The 11,831-nt window shown below is 34.9% G+C and overlaps 1 pseudogene; it reads left to right on the top strand.

Annotated features, from left to right (window-relative positions):
- Positions 1-9,471: 9,471 nt before the first annotated feature.
- On the top strand, positions 9,472-11,433 carry LOC143571603 (cysteine desulfurase 1, chloroplastic-like; annotated as a pseudogene).
- Positions 11,434-11,831: the final 398 nt, after the last annotated feature.

Here is an 11,831-nt window from a genome sequence, read left to right on the forward strand (position 1 = left end):
AATCGCAAAACTTAACTTATCAGGGTATGAAACACCCTAAATATAGACGATGGATACCAATTCGTTACACATGCCGTAATGAATTGGATCCAGTTCATTAACTTACATGACTCAAAAGGAAAGCTTAACAAATCTCTAATTCAATATGCCCCCATTCGTCAACATTCCATGACGAATGGGAACATACATAACGAACTAACAGTCCATTCGTTAAACATCCTTAACGAGTGGGCTTTACATATAACGAACTGGCCAATTCGTTAAACATCCTTAATGAATTAGTCTATTATTTAACGAAATAGCATATATTACATAAATGACTTTATACTAAAATATAATAAATTACAAACGATAATTACAAAGACTCGAGGAAACAAAACCTGTGCAATAACAGAAGTTCGTTAAAGTTTTGTGGGTTTCTACATGGATTTAGATGAAATTTGATGATTCAAAGATGACTTCGGTGAATTGATGCTTGAGTTGTGTTAGTGCACGGTTTTGGTGTTCGTAGCAATCGAATAAGTTATACGTAGTCTAGATTGAATATTTATTGTAAATGGCCCATTCGCTATGGTTTGTATAGCGAATGAGGAACACTCATTAGTGATCTAGGCTAGTTTGTTAAGCTTATAAGCCCATTCGTTATGAAAGCATAACGAATGAGGGCTGGTTCGTTAAGTTATCACCATTCGTCAAGGAATGTTGACGAATGGAGTCTAATTCGTTATGGAGGCATAACGAATTACGCTTAACTTAACGAATGGAGCATGTGGGCTATAAATAGATGGTTCCATGATTATAATTAAGAGAGTTCACACACATGAGAGGTGTGAGGTTCTCCATAAGTTATTATTCCTTCCATAATGTAATTTATCCACTAATTATCAATAAACTATGTATTTAACGTAGTGTTCATATTGTATTAATGGGTGCATCGACGCGGCTAGATCCAAGAAAGGGAATTACAATTGATATCAGAGCAGACGGCTGCTCTAGATGCTTCGATTAAGGTATGAATATGAGTTTTTCTTGTTCTTCGTGTTCTTCGTGTTTCGGTCAGTTCTGGAGTAAATTATTGTGTTATTGGTGGATTTGTGGGTGAATTCGTGTTTATTGATGGAAGATGTAACTTCTTATGTAATTTGGTGTTAAGTTATGGTGTATTGAGTGATTCACCATGGAAGAGCATGATAACTTTTGATTCTGTTCCATTCTTGCTTTGATATTCATCTTATTTGTCTTTATACATCAAAATAACTGAGTTTTTAAGTTTCAATCTATTTTAACTAGTATTGCCGAAGTTTGGTAAAAATGGATGGTCGGGTCTGGTCAGTTAACGAGTCAAAACTGGGTGCAGGTCAAAAGGGTCCTTTTTTAAAGCGGGTTTAGGTCAAAACAGGGGTTGACCAAATGGTCTTGGGTTGAAACGGGACTTTTAGAACAAAAAATGGGTTCTTTTTGAAAATCTGAATTTGGTTCAGGTCAAAGGGTGCATTTACTATACGCTAATGCCTTAACGTACGGTAGGTAGGCGAGACGCTCAAAGGCAAAAAACAAAGGAAAAAACCTGAAACGCTCAGAAAACGCTCACAAAACATAAACATTCAGCAAACGCTCAAAAATGATCTTCGTGAAAAAAGTGAAAAATTGACTGATTAACCATCCAAAACCGTTTTTTTCGTTGAACCAATGATTGATTGGATATGTATTGACGATTCCGAGATATTTGAATGTGATTGCATGGATAAATTCGTGAAAATATGGATTCGCGTACGTAATATACGTTAAGGCATTATTGTATTGGATCTTTTCTCCAGCTCAAAAAAGGTTTTGACCAAAATGGACTCGAGCTGAAACTTGGTTGTTTTAGAAGAAAAAAAGAAACGGGTCCCTTTTGAAAATCCTAATTTGGTGCAGATCATATCGGGCTTTGACCAAAAGCGGCTTCTTGGTATTTTTGAAAAAAATTGGGTCCCGTTTGAAATTGCTAGTTTAGTTCGGGCTAAAACGGGATTTAACTAAAATGGGGTCAAGTTGAAACGGGTCAGCTTTTGAAAAAGTAACAAAATGGGTCCACCCGCTAATTTTTTTTTTGCGACGGCGGAAGACAATTGTGGTGGGTGGTGTTGGCCCATTTTATAGTTTACTTGGACCCAATTAATCCATTTAGTAAACAAAAATTACCCAAATCAATCAATTTTATGCAATGATTGCCAGGTGTAATTTTACCTTAAATCATCATTTAATATTGTTATTTACAGGTAGAGCTGGCTAATTACATTTATGAAAACCTTCTAGCGATTCCCGGTGTTTGTATCTATGGACCGGCCCCTTCACAGACGGTCCATCGTGCTGCTCTATGTTCCTTCAATGTTGAGGGCCTTCATCCCACAGTTATAGCCACTTTTCTTGATCAACAGGTAACCAACCAATAATGACAGCTTTAACCTTAACATGAAACCAAACACTCAGATTTAGTGATGATCTTGTTTGTTTTGGTACAGCATGGTGTAGCGATTAGATCCAGGCACCACTGTGTGCAGCCACTTCATCGGCACCTAGGAATCAATGAAGAATTAGAATAACGAATCAAATATGAACTACTGATGAATCATTATAACGAATCAATGATGAATTAGAATAACGAATCAATTGCGAATTACAATAACGAGTCAAAGACGAATTACTGACGAATCATTATAACGAATCAATAACGAATTAGAATAACGAATCAATGGTGAATTATTGACGAATCATTATAACGAATTAATGACGAATCCGTGATGACAGTGTAATACGAATTGAGAACAGTAACACGAATTAGCTACAATTAAAAAACAAATCAGGTTGTTAGTCAGTTGTAACAAACATGCCACACTGAACGAATCTGTTCAAAGAATGATAATGAACCAGTACACTTATATAACGAATTAACTATAACAAATTACTACCATCTTCAAATCTTCAAACCTTCATGTAGGATTTCCATAAATATGGAAAATTTCCAGATTAGAAATCAACCAAAACTAAACTTAAAACTCTGTAATACAACCTTAATTTGGCACCAAATTGGCCAAATCAAACTCCATATTACTTGTAATCAATTCACGAACACAATCAAACATATCCCATACACATTAAACAACCAAACAGTTACCAATTATCTCAAAAACAATCCCCTGTTACATACCTTTCCAGATTCAATCCAAAACTATCTTAATCAATATCAAATTCACTATCCAATCCACCCAAACAATCCTTAATCCTTATCGAACACAATCCGATTCAAACACAATCCATAATCATTCAAAACATATCATATCCAAACTATAATCCAATAAAAACTTAAACGAAACAAAACTCAATTAATAAGTTTCAATTACACCAAAATAAAGAGCAATCGAACACCCGAAAGCTTTGATACCACTTGTGAACACCTAAGATCTAAACGATATTGATTACCGGAAATAGATCTAATACCTTAACGGATCTAGTTCATGATATGCTACTTAATTCATCATATATAAGTATATTAATGGTTATATTATGTGTTCTGGTAATATATTAACGAAGAATTGAGTGAGGGAGAGTTTTGGCAGAGGTTCTATACCTTAATCTCAAAATTTAACATATCAGGGTATGAAACACCCTATATATAGACGATGGATACCAATTCGTTACACATGCCGTAATGAATTGGATCCAGTTCATTAACTTACATGACTCAAAAGGAAAGCTTAACGAGTCTCTAATTCATTATGCCCCCATTCGTCAACATTCCATGACGAATGGGAACGTAGATAACAAACTAACAGTCCATTCGTTAAACATCCTTAACGAGTGGGCTTTACATATAACGAACTAGCCAATTCGTTAAATATCCTTAACGAATTAGCCTATACTTTAACGAAATAGCATAAATTACATAAATGCCCTTATATTAAAATATAATAAATTACAGACGATAATTATCAAGACTCGAGGCAACAAAACCGTGCACTAACAGAAGTTCGTTAAAGTTTTGTTGGTTTCTACATGGATTTGGATGAAATTTGATGATTCAAAGATGACTTCGGTGAATTGATGCTTGAGTTTTGTTAGTGCACGGTTTTGGTGTCCGTAGCAATCGAATAAGTTATACATAGTCTAGATTGAATAGTTATTGTAAATGTCCCATTCGCTATGGTTTGTATAGCGAATGAGGTCCATTCATTTGTGATCTAGGATAGTCTCTAAGCTTATAATCCCATTCATTATGAAATCATAAGGAATGAGGGCTGAATCGTTAAGTTATCACCATTCGTCATGGAATGTTGACGAATGGAGTCTAATTCGTTATGGAGGCATAACGAATTACGCTTAACTTAACGAATGGAGCTTGTGGGCTATAAATATATGGTTCCATGCTCATAATTAAGGGAGTTCACACACATGAGAGGTGTGAGGTTCTCCATAAGTTATTATTCTCTCCATAATATAGTTTATCCACTAATTACCAATAAACTATGTATTTAACGTATTGTTCATATTGTATTAATGGGTGCATCGACGCGGCTAGATCCAAGAAAGGGAATTACAATTGGTATAAGAGTAGACGGCTACTCTCGTTGCTTCGATTAAGGTATGAATATGAGTTTTTCTTGTTCTTCGTGTTCTTCGTGTTTCGGTCAGATCTGGAGTAAATTGTTTTTTTATTAGTGGATTTGTTGGTGAATTCGTGTTTATTGATGGAAGATGTAACTTCTTGTGTAATTTGGTTTTAAGTTATGGTGTATTGAGTGATTCACCATGGAAGAGCATGATAACTTTTGATTCTGTTTATGATTCACCATGGAAGAGAATGATAACTTTTGATTCTGTTCCATTCTTGCTTTGATATTCATCTTCTTTGTCTTTATACATCAAAATAACTGAGTTTTTAAATTTCAATCTATTTTAACTAGTATTGCCGAAGTTTGGTAAAAATGGGTGGTCAGTTCGGGTCATTTAACGAGCCAAAACTTGGTGTAGGTCAAAAGGGTCCTTTTTTAAAGCGGGTTTAGGTCAAAACAGGGGTTGACCAAATGGTTTTGGGTAGAAACGAGTCGTTTAGAAAAAAAATGGTTTCTTTTTGAAAATCTGAATTTGGTTCAGGTCAAAGGGTGCATTTACTATACGCTAATGCCTTAACGTACGGTAGGTAGGCGAGACGCTCAAAGGCAAAAAACAAAGGCAAAAACCTAAAACGCTCAGAAAACCCTCACAAAACTTAAACATTCAGCAAACGCTTAGTAAAGGCTCAAAAACGGTCTTCATGAAAAAAGTGAAATATTAACTGATTAACCATCCAAAACTGTTTTTATCGTTGAACCAATGATTGATTGGATATGTATTGACGATTCCGAGATGTTTGAATGTGATTGCATGGATAGATTCGTGAAAAAATGGATTCGCGTACGTAATGTAAGTTAAGGCATTATTGTATTGGATCTTTTCTCCAAGTCAAAAAAGGTTTTGACCAAAATGGACTCGAGGTGAAACTTGGTCGTTTTAGAAGAAAAAAAGAAACGGGTCCCTTTGAAAATCCTAATTTGGTGCAGAACATATCGGGCTTTGACCAAAAGCGGCTTCTTGGTATTTTGGAAAAAAAATGGGTCCCGTTTGAAATTGCTAACTTAGTTCGGGCCAAAACGGGTTTTAACTAAAATGGGTTCAAGTTGAAACGGGTCAGCATATGAAAAAGTAACAAAATGGGTCCACCCGCTAAATTTTTTCTGTGATGGCGGAAGACAATTGTGGTGGGTGGTGTTGGCCCATTTTATAGTTTACGTGGACCCAATCAATCCATTTATTAAACAAAAATTACCCAAATCAATCAATTTTATGCAATGATTGCCAGGTGTAATTTTACCTTAAATCATAATTTAATATTGTTATTTAAAGGTAGAGCTGGCTAATTACCTTGGTGAAAACCTTCAAGCGATTCCCGGTGATCGTATCTATGGAGCGGCCCCTTCACAGACGGTCCATCGTAGCTGCTCTATGTTCCTTCAATGTTGAGGTCCTTCATCCCACAGATATAGCCACTTTTCTTGATCAACAGGTAACCAACCAATAATAACAGCTTTAACTTTAACATGAAACCAAACACTAAGATTTAGTGATGATCTTGTTTGTTTTGGTACAGCATGGAGTAGCGATTAGATCCGGGCACCACTGTGCGCAGCCACTTCATCGGCACCTAGGAATCAATGAAGAATTAGAATAATGAATCAAAGATGAACTACTGACGAATCATTATAACGAATCAATGACGAATTAGAATAATGAATCAATGACGAATTACAATAACGATTCAAAGACGAATTACTATTGAATCATTGTAACGAATCAATGGTGAATTACTGGCGAATCATTATAACGAATTAATGACGAATCCGTGATGACAATATAACACGAACTGAGTACAGTAACACGAATCAGCTACAGTTATTAACAAATCAGGTTGTTAGTCAGTTGTAACAAACTTGCCACGCGGCACGAATCTGTTCAAAGAATGATAACGAACCAGTACACTTATATAACGAATTAACTATAACGAATTACTACCATCTTCAAATCTTCAAACCTTCAAGTAGGATTTCCATAAATATGGAAAATTTCCAGATTAGAAATCAACCAAAACTAAACTTAAAACTCTATAATACAACCTTAATTTGGTACCAAATTGGCCAAATCAAACTCTATATTACTCGTAATCAATTCACAAACACAATCAAACATATCCCTTACAAATTAAACAACCAAACAATTACAAATTATCTCGAAAACCATCCCCTGTTCCGTACCTTTCCAGATTCAATAAAAAACTATCTTAATCAAACTCAAATTCACAATCCAATCCACCCAAACAATCCTTAATCCTTACCAAACACAATCCGATTCAAACACAATCCATAATCATTGAAACCATATAAAATCCAAAATAAAATTCAAAAAAAAACCCGAATAAAAACTCAATTAATAAGTTTCAATTACACCAAAATAAAGAGCAATCGAACACCCGAAAGCTTTGATACCACTTGTGAACACCTAAGATCTAAACGATATTGATTACCGGAAATAGATCTAATACCTTAACGGATCTAGTTCATGATATGCTACTTAATTAATCATATATAAGTAAATTAATGGTTATATTATGTGTTTTGGTAATATATTAATGAAGAATTGAGTGAGAGAGAGTTTTGGCAGAGGTTCTATACCTTAATCTCAAAATTTAACTTATCAGGGTATGAAACACCCTATATATAGACGATGGACACCAATTCGTTACACATGCCGTAATGAATTGGATCCAGTTCATTAACTTACATGACTCAAAAGGAAAGCTTAATGAGTCTCTGATTCATTATGCCCCCATTCGTCAACATTCCATGACGAATGGGAACATACATAACGAACTAACAGTCCATTCGTTAAACAACCTTAACGAGTGGGCTTTACATATAACGAACTGGCCAATTCGTTAAACATCCTTAACGAATTAGCCTATACTTTAACGAAATAGCATAAATTACATAATGCCCTTATATTAAAATATAATAAATTACAGACGATAATTATCAAGACTCGTGGCAACAAAACCGTGCACTAACAGAAGTTCGTTAAAGTTTTGTGGGTTTCTACATGGATTTGGATGAAATTTGATGATTCAAAGATGACTTCGGTGAATTGATGCTTGAGTTGTGTTAGTGCACGGTTTTGGTGTTCGTAGCAATCGAATTAGTTATACGTAGTCTAGATTGAATATTTACTTTAAATGGCCCATTCGCTATGGTTTGTATAGCGAATGATGTCCATTCGTTAGTGATCTAGGATAGTTCTTTAAGCTTATAATCCCATTCGTTATGAAATCATAACGAATGAGGGCTGGTTCGTTAAGTTAACACCATTCGACATGGAATGTTGACGAATGGAGTCTAATTCGTTATGGAGGCATAACGAATTACGCTTAACTTAACGAATGGAGCTTGTGGGCTATAAATAGATGGTTCCATGCTCATAATTAAGGGAGTTCACACACATGAGAGGTGTGAGGTTCTCCATAAGTTATTATTCTCTCTATAATGTAGTTTATCCACTAATTACCAATAAACTATGTATTTAACGTATTGTTCATATTGTATTAATGGGTGCATCGACGCGGCTAGATCCAAGAAAGGGAATTACAATTGGTATCAGAGCAGACGGCTGCTCTCGATGCTTTGATTAAGGTATGAATATGAGTTTTTCGTGTTCTTCAGGCTTTGGTCAGATCTGGAGTAAATTAGTTTGTTATTAGTGGATTTGTTGGTGAATTCGTCTTTATTGATTGAAGATGTAACTTCCTGTGTAATTTGGTGTTATGTTATGGTGTATTGAGTGATTCACCATGGAAGAGCATGATAACTTTTGATCCTGTTTATGATAATTTAGTGATTGTTAAGTTAATTGGTTGATGGATTTGTGTTTATTATTGAAATTCACATGTTTTCTGCGGATTTTGGTGGTTAATTATGGTGAATTGAAGATTTCACCATCGAAGAGCATGTCATGGGTTAAGTTAATTGGTGTTGAATCAATGATTGTTAAGTTAAAATGATTATGGATTCGGAATCGTGATGAAAATCCGGGTGTTTGGGTAGAATTTCATGAGTTATGATGGTGTTTTGATGATTTCACCATAGATGAAGTTCAAATTTCCAGATTCCGGCCATATCTGAACTTTTCCGGCGATGTAACAGTATTTTCCGGCGAATTTCGTTTTTCCGGCGAAGCAGTTCTGATCTAACAACTTATTTCGTTATTACTGTAGCAATTCGTTAAGGAAGTTTAACGAATTAGAAGGCTAATTTGTTAAGGAAGTTTAACGAATTAGGAGGTAATTCGTTATGGAAATTTTAACGAATTAGGAGGCAATTCGTTATGGAAATTTTTACGAATTAGAGTATTTCGTTAAGTTAATTCGTTAAGGTAATGATAACGAATTAAGGCGATTCGTTAAGTTAATTCGTTAAGTTAAATGTAACGAATTAAAGTGATTCATTAAGTTGATTAGTTAAGGTATTGGTAACGAATTAAGATGATTCGTTATGGGTATGACAAAGTGGAAATCATAACGAATGGGAGGCCATTCGGGCAACTGTTATAAAGAATTAGAATGATAAGTTATAACGAATTGAGCAGATTCGTTAAGTATGTAACAAATCAGTGAATGGTTGACGAATGGTGGATATTTATTACGAATTGGAGTTTAATTTTTAACGAATGGAGAGCACTAACTAAGTTAACGGATTGAGAGTGGATGTTTATAACGAATTGAGAGGTGATTCGTTAAAAAAAACAAGATAATAAAAGTGTATGTTTTTGATATGCAGAAGCAGTAGTTAAAAGTTGAAAGGAGGAGGTTTGGGTGGGTTGCAAATTCATTAGGTGGAGATGACGATGATGATGATGACTAGCATGGAAGGAGTAGTCGTGAAACTCCCTCAGCTCATAAAAAAACAACCACGCTAACCCTAATTATTATTTATCCAATCGATCAACATCTCCTCTCAAACTCCTCCGCTTCAAATCATCTTCTTCTTAATCTTCTTCTTCATATTCAACAACAACAACAGCCTCAACTTCTATCTCTGGTCCAGCACTCGTCTCTCTAGGCCAAGCTACCCGACCCCACTTTCATATTCTATTGCAACAAGCTCCTAAACCTAAACCTACTTCTTCCTATTATTATTATTATTATTATTATTATTATTCAATTCAGTTACAAGTATTATTATTTATCGGTGGTAGTTAGTTAACACTAGTATTCATTCCAATTGGAGATTTCCGTTATTGGATGGATTCAAACTCAAAGGGCGTGATGCATAATTGGATGCATAATCATGGACTCTGTTATATTATTCAAATATCATTTTATGAGCTGCAAGTAGTATTTCCCCCAATTCTACATACAACACTTCGTACTCTAAAAACTCACACAATAATACTCTTTCTAAAAGGCAACAGTCCCACAATAGAACGACTGAGTCTGAACAATTGTGTCAAAACTATAAACAGGTTCAACCCGGTTAACCTCATTTATGATACGCATAGACACATTTTTATTGTGTTAAATAGGTTAACAGGTCGACATGGCACATTTATGCCGGCGTTGCTTCATAATATATTAGTATATTGTAGTTACATTGGATTGGTTTGTATCTTTTGGTGACAGTTGTTTAGTCGTGTAAATTGTGTCTTTTTTCCCCTAATTGTGTTAAACTTGTTGTGCCGATCATGTTATTGAACTGGTCTAATTTAATCTGTTAAATGTATGGTCTCATTCATGTTATCAAACTGATCACCTTTTAATAGCGTTAAACGTGTCGTGTTGTGTAACCCGATTATTAAACATATCCATGTTAGCGTTTATGAAAATGACATGTTCAGTTAAACATGTTCGAGTTCACTAGTTGTGTTAAACATGTCGTGTTATTATGGATAGATATTATGAAATATCATGTTATGATCAACGTTTATCTTGCAGAAGGTAAACAATGGATCAAACCTCATTTACTTAGACAATGCAGCAACCTCACAGAAGCCATCAGCTGTTATAGATGCTCTTAACAATTATTATAGATCATATAACTCAAACGTGCATCGTGGAATTTATTTCTTAAGGTATGCTATTTAACACACCAATTCACTCTCACCATCTCATCAACAATCATGTATAATAATTTTATTTAAACACTAATGCACGGGCAACGGATGAGTATGAAATGGCAAGAAAGAAGGTCGCGGATTTTGTTAACGCGCTAGAATCTAGTGAAATCGTCTTCACGAGAAATGCTACTGAAGCTATCAACCTTGTAGCTTATTCATGGGGACATTCTAATTTAAAAGTCGGTGATGAGGTGCGTTTTTTTATTATAATATTCTTGAATAAAAACATTAATATTCTTATAGTCGGATTTATTATCAATACCTGCAGATAGTTGTTACAATTGCTGAACATCATAGTGCCATTGTTCCATGGTAAATTCTCTCTGAGAAAACTGGCGCAGTTTTGAAGTTTGTTAGTTTAACAGAAGATGAAGTCCCGGATACCAAAATGCTACAAGATTTGCTTTCCAAAAGGACTAAACTAGTGGTGGTTCATCATGTCTCTAACATGCTTGGTATGCATAAGTTACATGCATCGTCTTTGACCTATTTTGGTTGCAAAAGTATTTATCTGTGTGATGTAGATGCCATGATTTTTTAAAATTTTATGTAGCTTCGGTTCTTCCAATTAAGAATATTGCTCAATGGGCACATAATGTTGGGGCAAGAATACTGGTGGATGCTTGTCAATGTGTACCACATATGGTTGTTGATGTCCAAGATCTTGGCATTGATTTTCTTGTTGCTTCTTCTCACAAGGTGAGTTAGTTTCACTAAAGGTTGATCCCAGCTATAGTTGTGCATAGTTCGGGTTGCGTCAGTTGTAGGCTAAAACCGCTCGGTTTTGGTTTGGGTTAAGTTCGGTTACGGTTTTGCCATTTGGACTTGAATTTTTGGGCCTAAAAGAAAATGTGGCACAAAATAATGAATTTGGACGTAATTATTTTTGGTAGTTGATGGTTACTTGATTATTATGCATTTGGGCTTTAATATTTGGATTACACTGTTTATTAAACTCTAAATCATTAAGATTTAAAATTTAAAACGTAAATTCATACATTCGGTTCAATTTTTTGGTCTCTATTACATGCATAACCGTAACTGAACTGAACATTTGGATTTTACAAAAATATAAAACCAAATCGTCTGTTTTTGTT

The sequence above is a fragment of the Bidens hawaiensis genome, unplaced genomic scaffold (genome assembly GCF_021521415.1).
Source record: "Bidens hawaiensis isolate Kalapana, Puna unplaced genomic scaffold, B.hawaiensis_p1.1 tig00025429_1, whole genome shotgun sequence".
NCBI lineage: Eukaryota > Viridiplantae > Streptophyta > Magnoliopsida > Asterales > Asteraceae > Bidens > Bidens hawaiensis.